Raw genomic sequence first — 18,761 nt, 5'->3', positions numbered from 1 at the left:
TCTTCTTCTTCTTCTTCTTCTTCTTCTTCTTCTTCTTCTTCAATTTCCATCATGATGGACATCATCATCATTGCTGGACATAAGCCCCATGTTGTCACTTAACCGAGAACCCTTTATATTCTGTTCACAGCATATACAACTGTTGGATATGCAAGTAAAGTTGATTTTATTAGTGAGATGCAGTTGAGGAAGTGAGTTTAGTCACCAGTATTCCACAGTCACCCTTTTGTAGTCCTAAAGGCTTTCAGTGGTCCAGCCATACTGCTAAGGCCAGTTCAGAATACCCAAGCCAGAGACTGGTAGAATATTTTTTATCTTGCTTATGGAATCATTTTAATGGTTGACGAATGGTATTGGTCCTGTATTCTAAAAGATAAAAAGTACATTTTATTGCTATTCTTGTAACTATCCTCATTCTTATATTTTCAAATAATCTCTGCTTTGACAATATGTATGGGCTTCCCAACTAGGCTTCTTAGTTGGCATCTCTGAATTTTTCATTAAGGGAGTTCTGGTGGACTAGAGTTGATGTAACTATGTATTTGTAATTGGCTGAGTTGATGGAGTGCATCCGGTAAGAGGTACCACTTTCAAGGGATCGAAAGGGTAAGATGAGCAATTGATGGCTTTTTGGGTTTGCTGTGTTCTTATATTTTTCATGCCTTGGCTGTGCATTCAAAGAATGGTTATGCGAGCTCCATATTATATGGAACAAAAGTAAAAAAGGACTAATCTGGCTGTGAAAGTTACTATTCATTTCTGAGACCTTTTCATGAAAATGGTCATATACCAGCGTTTCTAATCCTGTAAGGGCTTTGTTCATAGTCTGAGTATTATATGAAACTATTGTAATACCTTCTGTGAAATTTATTTTTGTGATATAAATAAAAAGTTTAGTGCAAATTCCTTTGATGTTTTTTGTCTTGACAACATTAGTTTGTTTTAATAGATGACCCAGAAGCTAACTATTAACCCCCTGTTAATGACCTTCGCATTGCCGAGGCTTCTACAACAAACCATCCCCCCTCCAGTGTTTCTGCATTGGTACACTATACCCATTCTTACATGATAGTGCACAGAAAGGTATGGGTGTATGGGTAAATTAATGCTAATAATGTAGACCTCATTTTAGTCTGTAAAGAGTTGGCCAAGTGCTGTGGTAGGAGATGTAAAGAATTCCCTGTAGAGCAATACTAAAATGCTGAACAGAGTGCTCCTTTTGAGTGTTGGCCCCAATTTATTTAAACCACCTGAAGGGCTTAATGTATGCACCTCAATCATTAGCATTAAGAAGAGCTACAAGGAAAACCACATACACATAGTACAGACTTGGGGCATAGCATAAACATCTTTTGTTGCTGATGGTGCCTTAATTCTCCATAGCATATACATCTTTTGTTGCTGATGGTGCCTTAATTCTCCAGAAACCACTTACTAAATAGTACTGGTACTTCATTGCCAAGTGCAGTAAGTATCAAGGTGCCTAATATGATGTCTTATTGCCAAGTATGTATATTGTGGCATAACCATTGATTGTGTTAAATTTTAAAGGCCTCAGAGTCATGTGGTACTGCTCATGCTTTAGGGTCACAGTGAAGCTTTCTTCCCACCCAAATAGCAATTCAGGCAGTTGTAATTAAAAAGCAGATTTTTAAAGCACACAGTAAGGTTTATCATACAAACCCAGCAATCTCATAAGGCACTGGTAAGCAAGATGTCTTGTGCTGTGAGTATTTTCATGACTTGGCTAACACTAATCTATTGAGACAGGAATTTCTGTCCATGGAAATAAGATGGAATATGTTTACTGTGCTTGTATGGAAAAAAAGTTGTTCTAAAAATATGACTGGTTAACCACGGTAGCGTAATCGTGATACCAGGTTTTGCATTATTTGCAGTAATTTTTTTTTTTTAAGAATTGCAAGGAAATGATCAGAAAGTTAATTTTGGATATTAGCAATTTTTGGTTATCCTGTTGCACTGAGATAATGCTTGTCAAGGAAAGAAATTTGAGAGCTCCATAGATATTTTTAATTTTGTTACTGTACTTTGGTAATTACATCTTTTCATTTATTAGAATTTGTCTAAAAATATCTTGTTCATGATGAGTTGTGCAGCATAATACCCTTGTTTAACCTAGGGATGATTGAAGTAAGAATAGAGAGCAAGAAATAAAAAATTCTTTAATTATATTTTCATTTTATTTAATTTATTTCTAATTAAAACTGAATTATCTGTAATTAAAACTTGAAATTATTTAGTGTTCATGCTAGTCTGCCTCACGTAAATATGTTTTTCCCAAGACGTTTTATGTAAATTAGATGGACTCCTGAAACCATTTTTTCTGTGAATAATTCACAGTAAAGGTGCTTGACCTTGCAAGGAGCATACACTTACCCTGAATTGTGTTTTGTATAGAAAAATATGACAATGGGAAGTTTTATCTAAATGAATAGAAAGGATAAAAGTGCTTGTGAAAAATTTATGCTGGCACCATGAACAGAAATTTTCCACATGAGCAATAAATCATTGTTATAGGAATTTACAATATGTTAGGAAGTCATTGCATTATAATTTTGTGATTAGATATTCAATTATAAAAGAGAGGGAGAGAGGAAGATTCATTAGCACAAAGTATTATTCGTAAGATTATTAATTATTTGGGATGAATCTTACCTACTGTTAAAGGTAGCTTATATCTCCGCACCGATAGCCGAGTTGGCATTCAAACAAAAGATTGAATGGATGACTGTCTAGAATACCTGTTCTCCACCAGGTGTGTTTCAAATGCTTTAACTCTTGTCAGAATTCGCCTTGCTGCCTATGTGTATAGGCGCTTGTTGGTAATTCATGGCTGTTTGCTACTATCACTGTACTGTACATTTATTTTTCCTTGGTTGTCTCTACTGGAATCAAGGCTAAGAACATCATGTTCTGTAGGAATGTCTACTGTGTTAGCAGGATGTTGATTTTTCAGGAGGTGCACAGTTTGTGCCAGCTGCTATGGTTTAAAGTGTGATCTTTAGAATAGATGTGAGGAAATAGGGATTTTCGAAGGACTATCTTTAAGTTCGTTTAAGTTCATTTGTCTATAGTTATCCTTACTCAGTCTAGACTTTTCCTTTGCTAATGCTTAAGTTAGTACTGAGACTAACTCTTTAGCTCCGCCTTCCACTCCCCTTTCGGTTCAGGAAAAGCATTTTCAGGGCATACTGTAAACCTTATTTATTTTGGTTAGCACAAGGTTTTACTGAATTGTTGGGGAACCAGTCCGGGTCCCCCCATAGTGTGCGATCATTAACGCATTCCCTTATATGTAGCCTGAGCCTGGGACTGCCCTGTGACAGTTGGAAGAGTCTGCTGCCAGGGAACCGGGTCGGTTCTCAGGCTGATGTGGTTCTATGCCCTCCATCACCTGCCTCTCTGGTTTTTCATGCTCTGAGCCTCATGTAATGCGTTAGCTAAAAGGTCGTTTTGGTAAACGTTAATCTTTGCTACATATGTGACTTTTACCATCATCAGCACCTAGGTTGTTAGCACCGATAGGACTGATTATGTAGATGTAGACAGTGTTATTAATATTAATGTGTCTATAGTGAGTTGTACTTATTCGGATGTTATGTCGACTCAGTCAATTGTTTAACCACTTGCTTCATCTTTTGCTCATTCTGAATCCTTGTCTGCTAGCCTGTTCCTCTTTCTCCATCGAAATGCACTTGCTCATTCTTTACATGCTTTTTCTTTGGCTATCAGCGAATCTCTTACTTCTGCCTTGATTAATGTTTCTCTTTCCAAATCTACTATGATTACAGTATCTACTGTTGTTTCCAAGCTGGATATTATTCTAGCTACTTAGCTTCCTAAGGGTGTGTCATATGGGAATGCTTTCAAGTCTTGCCTTTGGACAGGGTGGGAGAGTCCTTGTCTCTCTCTCTCTCTCTCTCTCTCTCTCTCTCTCTCTCTCTCTCTCTCTCTCTCTCTCTCTCTCTCTCTAAAGCCTCCAACATGTCCCATTTTCTTTGGCACCTCGTTCTTTTACACTCGGCTAACTAGTGTAGACTCAGGTGAGTGGCTTCAGACTGCGTTTCCATGTCTCCTTTTCATTGAGTCGCGGATGCAATGCTGGTATTTGGCTGCTGTCACCTCATGTCGCCTCTTGTTGCAAGAAGTGTTTAAATTGGTGGATCTCCTTCAGTTTTGATCCACGTTTGCTGGAGCTTTATGCTTTGCTGTATCCTCATTTAGTTGAGGAAAGAGACCACACAGAGAATAGATCTAAGTTGTCTTTGAGTATTTCAGCACCCTTTAAGTATTTGGAAAAGAGAACCCAAGCTTTCTCCTTCAGTTGTAGAGTGTTTTGTAAGTTTTCTTGCACTGTGGTGCAAAAGCTCCCTTTAAGTCTGCCGGGGCATGTCTTCTGATTTTTTATGAAGTCACAGAGCACTACCCCTTGTGATACAGGCTCTTAATCGGCGCTCAAACCACCTTCGGTTGAAGATTCAGTTTTCTTTATCTCTTTCTTGTGAAGAGATGAACCCAAGACTGACAAGTGCTTTGGACATGCTGAAATGGAGTCTCTGTTTAGATTGTTTTAAGATTTCATCTTTTATTGAACTTCTGCTCAGTATAATTGCCTCTGCTCTGCATCAGCTTAGGGAGTTTGTAAAGCCAGCTTTAAGGGTTTTTGGCGCCAGCGGGAATTAGCAAGGAAGAGTGTTAGTTTTTAACTTACACAGTCAAACCCATTTCTGATGCTGCAGGCTCATGTTTTCATGCTTAAACGAACTCGGTTTGGAAGAAGTGAGAATACTTATGCTTCTGTCTGTAGTAAAGGTTTATGCTGTATAGGTTAAGGCAATAAGGGAGGATATATTGGTACAAGTCGTATTTTATACCTTTCAGGGATCAGTTCAGCCTTCAGGTTCTGGTAGGTGACCAATTGCAGGCCTCCTGGCATGTTTGTAGAGACTTAGGAGCAGAACCTTAAATGTTGGAGGCACTGAAGGAGAGTTATGATTGATGCCTTTTAGGTTACCCCTCAATGGTTTAGTTTCTTATAGCTGTTCCTTTGTCTTCTCCAGCAGAAGTCTCTCATTCTTTAATAGGAGGTTGTAAATTAGACAGAATGAAATGGTCCAGGCGGTAATACACTGGGATTTTACCGCTTAACTTTTTCTTAGCTCAATCAGCAACTGGGGATTGGCACCCAGTGTTGGATGCATCAAGACTGCCATGCTTTTTGGTTTTTCCAGCATGGTTTTAGTGACTAGCCAAAAGAACGATCAGATGTTTCGTTGGATATGCAGGTGATGTGGGGATATTTGCAGACGTGTCTGTCAGAGGACGAATAAGCACTTTCTTGAAGAATTTTAACCATGAAGGAAGCTTTCTTGAAGAATTTTAACCATGAAGGAAGCTTCCTGCACGGCAAGGGCTTTCTTTGTTAGGAAATATGGCCTCGGGGAATTTATTGGAATAATCAGGCTTAATCACAGTACTGTCCCAGCATAAGACCACTGTTGTTACACTTACATACACTATAGAATGGTCAACACTACACCTGGTAAAGGTTACAAGACATCAGGGTGGTGGAAATACCATTGAAGATGCCTAACAGGTGTATCCCTAGTCAGAAACCAAGTCATAGTGCAAAGATGGCTTCTTTGAGTGAAATGAACAACATGATATTGGTTTGATAGTTAATGCTGTGGAATGACAGTGTTTTGACAGTTGAGAATACAGGAAGGACAAAACTACCTATAGAGTGGCCATTACATCCGTAAATTCGACAGTTGCTATGGGATTAGAGGAGCACTCAATGTGTACTTGAACAGGAATGACCAATTGATTACTACTCCTTTGAGGGCCCTCAGGCATAAGCAGTGGATGTGTTTCTTTCAAGTTTGGCCTAATTCAGACTCATACGCCTTCCCCCCCTCTGTTAACTCTAAAGGAGTAATTGGGAAAATTTCAAGTTTGAGAATTGCTGAATGACTCCTGTAGAGCCCTAGTAGCCTTAGAACAATGATTTTCGGGTTTTCTAGTTCTCTCAGTAGATCTCTCATATTCTTCTGTTATTGGGGAATCGACTCAAACTATAGAATTCTATGCACTTCCACTAATTTATGCATTTCAAACTTAACCACTTGGAGATGCTCAACTGTCTCCTCCCAATACATAGGGGATTTTCGAGGGTATTATGAATTCTGTTCTTAAGTTGAAAACAACCATGGCCTTGTGTGAGAAACAGCGGTTTGTGTTTTGGTCAGGGTGCCGTTCTATAGGAATTTCCAGCACCTGTAACCTGTAGACATCATAAGTTTCTCTGCTTTCATAGATATAGTAGAGTTTTTTGCTGTCTACTTTCAAGGTTATCGTTCCATGCTTTCCTCGGTATTGCATCATGTGCTATTAGATCTGGCTAATGATCAGCACCTTAAGTCGTTGAGATCATTTGAGATGGAAGCCCTTACAACTCAGTACTGTATCAGTCTCTCTCAGGAATTTAGATGCAGGTCTAAATTTTATCTGCAGATTCTTTGGAACCTGTGGAATGAGTTCCATTGGATTAGTTACTATGAAACACTTTTATTTAGCACGATTGGCAGTTAAAAGAGTAAATATATTGCAAGCACTTTCCTTAAGGCTGTTGTAAAGAGAATGCTATTTTATCTTTCTGCTGTAGAGCTGAGAATGATGTTGATGCTAAATTTTTCCAAGGACTAAGAATTCAAGAATTCCAATTTAATCTCTTTGGTTGGGAAGAAGAGGGAACACTTCTCTGTCCTGTTGGGGTAGTTAAAACTTTATTTTGGTAGGTTAAGCCTGGAAGAGACAGTTAACCTTTTGTTTTTTAATTTTAGAAACGTAGAACATCTTTGGCAAAGATTATGTTTGGAGGAGGCAGAGTTAACCTTTTGTTTTGTGGTTTTAGAGAACCTAGAATGTCTTTGTCAAAGGTTAAACCTGGAAGAGGCAAAGTTAACCTTTTGTTTTGTGGTTTTAGAAACCTAGAATGTCTTTATGGATGGGATTCATGCAGCACAGTAGAAGTGCAATTTTGTGTAGGCTGCTCACTACCTAAAGTGTGCAGAGTCGTGTTTGTAAACAGTAAAGCCCTTAGTCCGCTACTAGTAGCGGGTAGTCTTTTTTTGATCCAAAGAAAGGACAATCTTTTTTAGGCTCTTTATTTTAAATCCCAGTTTTTAATATTTGGGGAGCATGAAGGTACATAATAATAGTGTACCTTTATATCATAAAGGTATTTATTTTTAGTGATTGTCATTTTATAGGGCTTTTGGACTCAGGCACAGGGGTTCCCTCACACTGCTTCTGTTTCATTCGGGCTGAATTGAAGCAATTTCCTCCGCAAGGCTGCTCCTTACTGCACACGTATGAGAGCCATGCTCCCTGTGTGGAATCCAACTTCTGGCAGCGGTAAGTTCCAGAAAAGATTCCAGGTCAGTTAGAATGTTTTGAGTTTCATGCAAGAAATCTTTAGCCTGATTGGCTGAGCAGATTTTGCTTAGCTGCACTACCCACAATCCTCTTCTCAATGTGGGGATCAGCTATCTTTAACAGTAGGTAAGATTCATCCCAAATAATATAAATTTTCATAAGATTTTTATTTGGATACTTCTACTGTCAAGGAGTATTCTGACGAGCTAAAACATTTGAAACACTCTTGGATGAGAACAGGTGTAGTAGACAGTCATATGGGCAGCCATTTAATCTTTTGTTTGAATGCCAACTTGCATGTCAGCATGGAGATATAAGCTATCTTATAGCAGTAGGTATTCAATAAATTTTAGCATAAAAATTTATATTTTTTTATGGATAAAGAGGAAGTGGTGATTTGTTGGGGAGTATTAAAAGGGCATAGCTGTCAGTGTGGTAAGTGATCACCAAATTGTAACAAATTGTGCTAAACTTGCTTCACAGTTAGTAGTCATAAAATTGTAGAATATTTGATGTTTTAAGATAGAAAGGTAGGTCTTTTGTAGTTGTCACTTTAAGTTGTGAAGTTTGTATTAGCTTAGGCCACATTTTAATGTGATTTTTTTTCTATGTTTCAGTAAGACGAAGAACACACGAGTGTTCCTAGAGCATCTACCAAAAGACATACGGAAAGATCAAGTTGACAAGACGTTTTCCAGATATGGAAAGATAGCAAAAGTTTATCTTATCTACGACCCACCAGGTTCAGGCTTTGTTGAATATGTTGATGCACGGGATGCAGAATATGCAGCAAACCAGATGGACGGAGCAGATTTCATGGGCTCTCGAGTGTCTGCACGCGTAACAAGAGGAGGCATTGCCCGAGGACGAGGTCGAGGGCGAGGTGGCCGTGGTATTAGTAGAGGGGGCTATGACAGAGGTGGTAGAGGAGGAGGGTATCATTCAAGCAGTTATGGTGGGGCCAGGGTTACTATCCTGGGGGTGGTGGTTATAGGAGTTATTGAGGGGATATAGAGGTTCTGACAGAGGTGGTTATGGAGGTCGAGGTGGATATTCACGTGGTGGCGGCAGTTACTCAAGAGGAGGTGGCGGTTATTCCCGAGGAGGCGGAGGTTATTCCCGAGGCAGTAACTACTCAAGAGGAAGCGGCTACTCCAGAGGCTTTTCTCGTGGAGGTTACAGCAGCTCCAGCAACTACGACAATTATGAGAAGTACGAAAAATCTAGTCAAAAGCCAGCTGAGAACGGCTACTCTCGCTACCCCTCGGGTGACAAGTACAAGTCTCACTATTCAGATGACAAGTATGAGAGCTACAGCGGGTCGCGCCGGGAGGAGTACCAGCGCAGCCGTTCACCAGTCAGCCAATCACCTGATCACTATCGTACTGCCTCTCCTGGCTACCAGCGCACCAGGTACCCTGCTAACGCCACTCCAGGAGCTGTCACGTGATGATGTTGGCTAATGCAGTAATTCATTAAATAAACACATCTAAAATGAAATGAAAACAAATGCAGGGCCTCTTGATTATTCAGTTAGCACGTATTTCTGTACTTGGCCAGTTTCTTGAATGAAAATATGTAAAAAATTCAGTTAACCTTTGTATAAAAGGAGTGGAATTTAAGAAATAACAATGGGAGATATAAATAACAGAAAAAATCCTTCAAGATTTAAAGAATATAAAGGATCATATGTCAGTTCCTGGATATGCAGACTATGAATATATAAGAAGTACAGTACAGTAATTGTTCAGTAGTCCTAGAAAACTTCCTGCTTATGATAAATTTTTCTTTTTCAGAATTTTGCCATTGTTCTTGCTAACAGTCCTCAGTTGCAGGGAAAAGGAAGAACGAATAGGAAGCTGGTTCACAATGAAATTACTTTTCAGAAAAGGCAGCTGAGCTGAAATCCCAAATCAGTTGTTCGGAGTGACGGAAAAGGGATATGTCCAGCTTTGTTAATTGAAATGATTTAAATTGTTATTTAGTTGGAAGTTTTCTGATTTTGATGTTGTGTTTTCTGTCTATTTTTGTTTGCATGCTTTTGAGTGCAACCCAACAAGTTGACAAGGAAAGGAAGTAAGGAAAATATGAAAAGTTAGTAAACTGGTGCCAAGGAAAGTTTGTCTTTGTGTTGCTTGAAAATTTCTTTAGAAAACTTGAAAAATGTAGATGATACAATGGAAATTTACTGTAAAAAGGATTAAGAGTATTTTATAATAAAAAAAGCAAACAAATGATATTACTTTTCAACGGTGGCATAATTTAAAGCTGTTTGAAAGTTGAGAGGCAGACGATATGAGAAATTGGTGTTGGCTTTATTGGCAGTTTTAGAATTTAGTAATTAGTTCAGTATCTTTTCAATATGATATTAGTTGAGACTAAAATTTGTTGCAAATAAGGTACTACCTTTAGGGAATAACACACAAATATTTTATATTTGATTGGCTAATGAAATTTTATGATATTGCTGATAAAATGGTTATGATGGTGGTGGGTTGATAAATTTCAAACTTAGTGTTAAGTATTCAGAGTTTACATAAAGGAAATGTCCTTAACTTTGGTAAGGTATTGCAAGCCAAGAAAATTTTCAGCTTGACAAGAAAAAAATTGGGAGTTTCTCTGAACAAATTTTAATGCGATAATACTGTCGTTTATTTGAAAAAGACCGAATTAACATAGAAAAATGCACATCTTTTGAAATGGTTCTTGAGACATTTTGGAAAATGAGGATAAAAACTTAAATTTTCAGAAGATAAGAGTTGACTAAATGCTGGCACAGAACGTCGTATCCATAGTAAAGGATGTGAATCGTGGTGAAAAATTCAAGTTGAAAATGAACTGGTAACACATGATGAGAAAATTATGTTGTCCTAATAAAATTTCAAACATTGAAAGGTCAGAAAAGAAATGCATGAGGTAATTAGAAAATCACCATTTTCACGTCTGATTAAAATGATGAAAGGATAAGAAAGCTGTAATGGAAAATCCTTTGAGGAAGATATCTGAAGTTTGGCATCTACGTAGTAAGAAGAATTGAAAATTTTCCAATTATAGATTGATACTTCAGAAAATGCAATCGATAAAACGTTTTGAGGACTCAAATGAGATTTACAGAAGGATCTGAATCATGCGCGGAAATCATAAATTTTTTGAAAAGTACTGAAAAGATTGTGAGAACAAATTAAAATTTGCTGCATTGGAAAAAAGTTCACAAACTGGAGAAAAGTATTGTAAAATAACTAGAATATGAATTATCTCTTCCCAGTCAAGTAAAATGTGTAGAAAATGTTACTGAAAAAGGATAGCTTAAAAGAAGAAGTTGAGCTTTTCAAACGGAATTTGTAGGAATGGAAAATATCAGTTCTTTGTTCTGAAAAGAAAGTAAAGTAAAAGCAACACATCAAGCTCATTAAAGACACGTATCATGGAAGTGGTTAACAATGACATCATACTGCTGCCATTCACTCTCCAGTAAGCCAACAACTAGCAGGTGAATGAGAGCCTACAGCAAATGGAATTGTGCGGGTGAGTCTTTGTAGCACGAATGATTGTCAACTTCAACTTTGCATCCATCTTTAAAGTCATCTTAAACGGAAGTCCTTGCCTACTTATGTTAGCTTCTTGGGTTGCCTAATAAACATTTTAGTTCTCATTCCTTATCATTTTTGAAGAGAAATAAAAGTGGAGAGCTAAGAAGTATCCGCTGCTGTGCTTGGCGGCGGAGTTCTATTACAGCGGTTAAATAGCTAGCATGGTTGCAGGTCTCGGTCTCCAATTGGTGGTGGGTATGGCAGCTCTTCTCGCCACTATCCCTCTTCTTCGTCGCCTCCCTCATCCAGGGAGGTTGTACGAACCTCACGCTCTCGTGATTCACGTGGCTATAGCCCAGACCGGTCATACTCTCACTCACGCAAAGGATACACCAGGTAGAATGACATTTCTCCATCGTTCTCATGTCAACTTGAGAAAATCTGATAGATGGCAAATATGTGACGGAAAACTGACTTGAAAAGTGTGTAAAAGTGAATATAACCATTGCAACCTAACACTTAATATGAATAAGAATAAATGATAATAGATTCAGAAGCTAATTGCAAATTATGACGGTATCTGCTAAAGAAAAGGGCTGTTGTTTTACATATGGGAAGTGTCAGTAGAATGTTTAGTTCTTATTTATTAAGTAAGGAATTTAATCTCTCTACTTTCAGGATGATTTATTATCGTATTAGCTTTTTGACAGAATTTTATCTTTCCTTTGCCTAGTTCATCTTACGGAGGACGTCGCAGCCCTGTTGATGCCAGCTACTAGAAAACAGGGCAGTTGGGATCGTTGTACGTCGGTTCCTTTGTGAAGCAGAGAAATAAGGATGCCAGAATATCTTAGTAAATATATGATAAAAACTATAACTGTAAAAGTGGAAAATGCTGTGTAGCGAGTAGCAGTTGGAAATAGATGTTTATCATGTCGGTCTTTTCAGAAAATTGTGGATGTACTGTAATATATGTTTTGTTTGAAAATAATGGTATTTTTGAAAAGTTTTACAGCCTTAAAAGTCTGAAAAAAGGAAAATAATATCAGCAATGAAAAATTTCCCTCCCCACCCTGGAACGCACAACCTTGATAAAAGTATCATGAAGTAAATGAAATTTGATTAAGGAAGATAATTTGAAATAGTGCAGATAAGCAAAGACTGCCATATATGTATTAAGATATGTGGGAGAAAAAAGCTAATATAATAAAAAAAGTTGTAGAACCAAGGGTTGTTGGTGCATTTCAGGTGACACTGAAACGGGTGGTTGTTTTTGGACGATTTATGCAGCTGTGGAACTTTTCTCACCAGAGGCTAGAACCATTCTCTTGTTTATTTGGTGAAAATCACAGTAAATCTGTCCAATGGGAATAAAAAGAAAATAAAAGAGTACAGTACTATAATATTAATATAGAAACAAGAAATGGCATTAGCACTCGAGAATGGTTTAAAGGCTTTTTGGGTCTAATAATAATTATAATATAAAGGTTTTTGAAATAGAGTAACAATACAATTGATAGTAACTAGTGAATCAGAAATATTGTATTAAGTTCATTTTGGATAAAATAGTTTTAAATGTGCTTCTATAACCTGTTGCATTCAAAATGAAGTATGTGTCAATTGAAATGTGTGAACTTGAAATAGTTTTGCCATATATTCATAGTTACAATGGAATGAGTTTCCTGATGTTTCATGGTTTTCAGAATACTGTACCAGTACCTGTCGACTGAAATGTGCATTTGAACTTGAAATTATTTCAACTTTTCTTCAGAGAACTTGTTTTTTCTCATGTTTCATTGTTTCCTTGTGTAAGAGGAGTTCTGTAGAAATATTGCTAATGCTAAAAGAAGGAAAAGCTAATACTTGATGCAAACACAGAGGAAAAAATATATAAGGCTGTCACTGAAGGTCAGGGTGAGGAAAGGTGGGGAGAGACACTGGAAGGGGCATGTCCTCACATACACTGCCAAAATACTATTACTGTTGTTGTCTGGGTTTCAGCTGTAATCAGTATCCAGTAACTTGTGATGATGATACATCCATATTTTTGATATGGCTAAAAGACTTCTCTACGTACAAGGTAATATAGCTGCCTTGTTCATCCAAGTATGACGTTCTACAGTATTTGTCACATTAGATGCAGCGAGGTCTGTCAGTATGTTTAGTATGCAGATCTTCATATACAAGGAAAAAGTGCAATGTTACATTTTGTATAAGGCTTCAGGTGGAGAATCCATTTTATCTGGGTGTTTAGTGAGAATTTTTGATAGATAGTACTATAAACTTTTTATATCTTGACACCTCCTTTCATGAATGTTGGTCACAAACTTGCAGAAAACAGAAAGGAGTAGATTTCTACTTTTGAAAAAGAAAGGTACTTCCACATTGAAGTCAAGCTTAGCAAGTTACTGGTCTGATTTTAGAGTATATTTCCACCTTCAAATTGTACACATTTAATAAACTGTTCCAAAAACTTGGAAAGTGGTATTATTTTAATGAATGGTCCTTATATTCACTGGCCTGGCAGGTTTTTCTCTTGCTTTATGTGAGTTGACTGTTGTCTCATTAACAAGGAAAATTTTATGTGAGGTACTGTAGTTTGTCACTGTACAGTATCATTTGTGGCACTGTATGCATTTGTTTATGACCTGTAATAGAAAGTTTTTTGGATTGTGAATTATATGTTGTGACCACGCCAGGGTCGAACTGCAGTATTATTATTAGATTTTTTAATAATATGTATGAAAGGTGCATTGAAATCATAATTGGGGTCCTTGAGATGGAGGCTGGTTTTGAAATGAGGTGAGGTTCTGCATTTGGAAAATTAAATCCTTGTTTTTGTTTTTCTGCTTTCCCTTTCAGGATCACTCTGCACAAAAGGATATCCCCTTGAGAATGGAGATGTGTGCAGTGCTTTCTCAGTAACTCATTTGAAATGTCTTGAAGCGTAATGTACAATTTTTAGAATTTACTGCCTTGATTATGTTTGAATATAGGAAGAGCTTGTGTTCCCACAGAACTAGAAACCACCAAATTTTACATAGGAGTATCCTTCCATGCAGCCTGAAGATTGTTGTTGACTTTGGTAACAGGTAGGTAACTGGTGGTTAGGGGGATAAGTTGGGGAATACCCCTCACTTACTCACCATCATCATGAGAATGTCTTGCTGTACTCGACTGCTAAGTTGAAATTTTTGTTTTTCGTTTTTGGAGAATGGTGTTATTTGGGAAGTGTTAAAGGACTTGGTGATTGGAACCTTCATCCATTTTGGTTTCCCTAGGGTGAATTCCCACTTTTGTTTATTAATTTTCCTTTCGGATTCAGCAGTGTTACCTTTGTAGGGGAGAATTATACTGTTGGGAGAGTTTTACCAGAAGAGGTAGCCTTCCTGTGTTTGCCCACCTCTTCCTCCGTGGTGCTGAAGACCTTCTTTCTTTTCTCTTAAGTACACCACCACCTGGGTCAGAGGTGGGTATGGTAAGAGCTAGGGGATCGTACACCTACTCTTATGATGTTGGTGCCATGTCTACAGCAAGCACTAGGAGCTCAATGCTGGTGATTTTTCATTAGCTGACAGCAAGGGTCTATTCAAGAGGCAAAGCTGCTGTTCTGATTTCTTTGGTTGGGGTTGCTTCTGATGCTATAGATCTGCTATCAAGCTCTCCTGCATATCAGAGGGTTCCATATCATCCAGCAATCAAGCAAACCATTTCTAACTACTGTGAGAGGTGCCCCAGCAGTATCAGTCATGGCTTCCTTGGCAAACATAGCCCATTTCAGTTCTCTTGCGATGGGGATGCAGGGCTCGAGTCTGGCAGTAAGGAGTCTCGAGCTTTTCCTTACTTATCGTTGAATGCTTTTCCATCATCCTCCATCTTTCTTCTTAAGAAAGAAGAAACCTCTGAGGCCTCTGACAGAAAGGGGTTGGTGTCAAGCTCACTGTTACTCCTTTCTAAGGTTGATGGAGGTGGCGGTGGAGGAGAAAAAGTTGCAGTCTCAAGACTTTAATCCAACTTGCTGTGTTTTTCAGATCCTCACCGGGGCAATGCCACTTATAGCTAAACCTTTGGGTGCAGGTAGGCCTTTCAGCTTATGGGTTGAAGGAAATCTGCTCTAAACCCAAACCAGTAGTTCAATCTTATTCCTCTAGAGAGGGAGGGGAACCTTCCCAGCCCTTTTGCACTCCTTCTTCAGCTAAAGCTAGGAAGGCAGGGAAGGGGAAGAAGAAGGAAGGGGTCACTTATAGTGGCAATCTCCCTCGGTTGCTACAGGTAGAGGGATCCCTACCCAGCCATTTGACAGTTTGGCAGAGGCAGGGAGCAGAGCTCCGGATATTTTGGGGCCTCTAGGGCAACTACATCATTCCTTTTAAGGACTACTGCCATCCCTTCTCAAAAACCAACACTGTCCATTCTATCCCCCCAGAATATCTGGTCTTGTAAGTGGAGGTGAAGGTGATGATGGAGAAAGACCTTAAAAGTTATAGAAGACCAGTCTCTCGGTTAATTTTGTCACCTTTCTACTGCAGTTGGTAACTAGGGTCTGGAGACTGGTCATAAACCTCTCACTGTTGAACAGGTTTGTGTTGCTGACTCTTTTAGATCGAAACAACACATGCTGGGCTGTATGTGACTGTAGAGGACAGCAGTGTTTTTGATATACAGTATATATATGAGATGTTTATTTCAATGTACCCATCCGTCAGGTATTTACAATGGGGCTGTACTAGTTCAAAGCTCTGTTTTCAGGCAATGACAGCCTCAGAAGTGTATCTCAAGGGTTCTCACCTTGGTGTCTGCTTCGGAACATTCACAAGGTACTATACACTTGTTGCATCACCTGGATGATTCTTGCGTGAGCAAACTCGGAGAGGTATTTAGTACTGGTTCCTGTCCTGGCAGAAACATCCAGCTGAACTTAGAAGGTTGTTTTTGGCCACATGCTGCCATGGGAAAATTTTAAGTGTAGGCAGATCCATCTGCTCTTGGATCTTTGATTGTTTAAGCACCACTGGCCAGCTTCACACAACCTCTACACTCATCTCATGCCATGGTGTTAAGAAGTGGGAGGTTCTAACGTTGGTGATGGTGTGGGCGCATAGTGACGGACTCAGTATTTAGTTCTAATAAAAAATTTAGCAAACAAAAGGCTTGTTCTTGATGTGGTCTTTACATCTTAATCTATTGTAAATGTGTAGCTATGATTTATGTATTGAATAAATGCTTACCGATGAATTTTTCAAGTATTTCATGTCTGGAAGTCTGAACTCCCCTCCCAAAATGCAGCCTTTCACAGATGCATTGAAAGAGGGATATTCTGGAAATGGAAGAATCGCTAGTCCAAGTTTTGCAGTAACAGTTGATAGGTCAATTTAGTGTTGCTAAAGTGATAATGCAACCATAGTGGCATGTATCAAAGCAAAAGAAAATGGTTTCACTTACTTGCAAATTGTCATTTGCAGCTGTATGAGAGGATGGTATGCCACACTGTTAAGCTGTCTGCCAGGTACATTCCCAACAGGCAAAACATTCTTGCTGACCAGCTCAGTCGCCAGGGGCAGGTTGTAGGGACGGAATGGTCCTTACTTCCTCAAATAGCTGAGGCTGTCCAAGCTCGGGTTGTCTTATGCTCAACTAGTTTGCTTCCATGCTGACCAAGAAGTTTCCAGTTACACTTTTACACCATTCATTCTGTTACGTCTGGTTATCACCAGAGTTTTGATCACTTGCGTTGGCCTTGAGTGACTTCCAGATCTGCAGAATTTCCCAGGTTGGGGTCTCTAGTCGAAGTATCTGTTCAGCAGGTCATGGACTTCCTTTTTCAGCTTCAATAAGACAAGCTTCTTTCAGTCAGTTGTAAGGCTTTTGCCCTGTGGCAAGAGAGGTTGCAGACTGTAGAGCTTCAGTGTCCCCTCTGTGGTGCAGTTATCCGTGCTCATGAGAAGATTTGAACAATCTCGGTAGCATCATTCTCCCAAGTGGGATATGGCCCAGTCCTTTGCAGCTTAACCTAGGCTTCTTACGAGCCATAGGGTGAAGCCTTGGACCAAGAGCTTGTCTCAGGACTGCCCCTGGCCAGCTTAGTCTTGTGAAACATGTTGCCTAGTTACTTGACATCTTGTCTGGTTCACAGAGGGTTGGGGTCTCTCTCTCTCTCGCGCGTTTGTTCTTGGGTTCACATTAAAAACTCAAGTGATCATCAGTTCTAGTTCTTTTGACCCCACCCTCCGAGACTTCAAAAGTGGTTATCCTGATGAGATGCTTTTACCCCTGATGCGAGCCATAAGTGCTACCTGCAAGGACCCAAGCTCTTCATCCAGAATGTCGGAACCTTTTCAGTAATACAGGCAAGCATAAGGATTGTCCAGGCACACCCTACCTTGCTGGCTTCTTGAGCTACCCAATGAGTTCATGACTCCTTCGAGGGGTACGTCACTCACCTCACTTGTTTGAGAGCCCATGAAGTCAGGGTCAAAGTACCATTCTCAGCCCTTTGGAGAAAATTTGAGGTTTTCCAGGCAATGAGGCACCCAGCTATATTTGAACAGAAAAGAATCTCTCCCAAGAACTTTGCTTAGTGTGTGCCTGGGGTACGAATGCAGAGTGACGATTCTCTTTCTTCCCTTCCTCCTTTCCAGAGCAGCGTGTAGGCAGAGGTATCAGCTGGGATGGGATGTAGATATAGGTTACTACACTTTGATCATCCAAACATACAGATACATCTTGAGGTGCATCTCCCTCCAATCTTCTCTAATGAGGGGGATAGAGCGGCTGTAGAACTATTCTGGACCCGTCAGTTTGTGTTAACCAGAATTACCTGTCCTCCAATGTGATTTTCCCTGCAGGGGATTGCACAGTTCCCAAGCCTCTCCTTACTTGAGCGAGACTTTATATACCCGCACTCAGGACCAGGTCCCCTATCATTTTGTCATTCTATATACCAGACCAAGTAGGAAGTTCAGTGGTAGTCATTGCATCCCTTCCTTGCTGTCTCGGTCAGAATCATGGCAACAGTGGTTGGAGTTGATCTCCAGTCAGTTATGAGAGATCACCCTCCACCTAAGGAGTAAGCCCTGTATATAGAAGGCGATGGTTTGTATTTCCATAGGAACGAATAAAAAATTGTAGAAGTAATTTTTCTCTTATGTATACAAACCAGAGACTTTTATCATACTTCCACCTCAGCCACCCCACTTCGTCCCTGTGGCTGAAAGAACAAGTGCTTGGTGTCTGTAGGGGAGTGATTGGTATCCCCCCTCCTGTAACACCAAATTAACTACCTTGTTATTAAGGTCAGTGACTTCCACCAGCTTCCCCTGAATGATATACAGTATAAACACCTCGGGCTTTGTATATTAATGAAATACAAATTATAAAAGGATTTTGACAAAGGAAAAATCTATTTCTGGAGAGGGGCCCGTGTCACCCGGTGAAATAGTCCATTCAGCACTTATTTCTAGGTAATTCCGTTTGCTAGATACCAGAGAAAGCTTCGTGATGCTGGGTTACTACCCCAGGCTGAGGCTCACTAGATGGAGTCGTGTATGGAAGGGTGAACTACAAAAAGCACGGACATATCTATAGGGTTCCCAATGTCCAAAGTCCCCCAGAGAGGTGCCGATACAGGCCATCACTACTTTCGCGGACTGTATACAAGGCAACACATGCATTCCATGTTAGCACCCACCTCACTAAGTATGAGTTTATCAGGGAGGAAGAATGAGAAAAACAGGGGTGGGTCACCCCTGGTGACGACACACACTCAGGCCTTCT

General features: G+C 39.4%; 1 pseudogene; it reads left to right on the top strand.

Annotated features, from left to right (window-relative positions):
- Window positions 1–13,469, top strand: part of LOC136852287 (uncharacterized) — a 61,420-nt pseudogene extending 47,951 nt beyond the window's left edge.
- The last annotated feature ends 5,292 nt before the right edge of the window (window positions 13,470–18,761 follow it).

Source organism: Macrobrachium rosenbergii, chromosome 25, assembly GCF_040412425.1.
Source record: "Macrobrachium rosenbergii isolate ZJJX-2024 chromosome 25, ASM4041242v1, whole genome shotgun sequence".
Lineage (NCBI taxonomy): Eukaryota > Metazoa > Arthropoda > Malacostraca > Decapoda > Palaemonidae > Macrobrachium > Macrobrachium rosenbergii.
The sequence above is the reverse complement of the archived record's forward strand: the minus strand, read 5'-3'. Positions and strand labels throughout refer to the sequence as shown.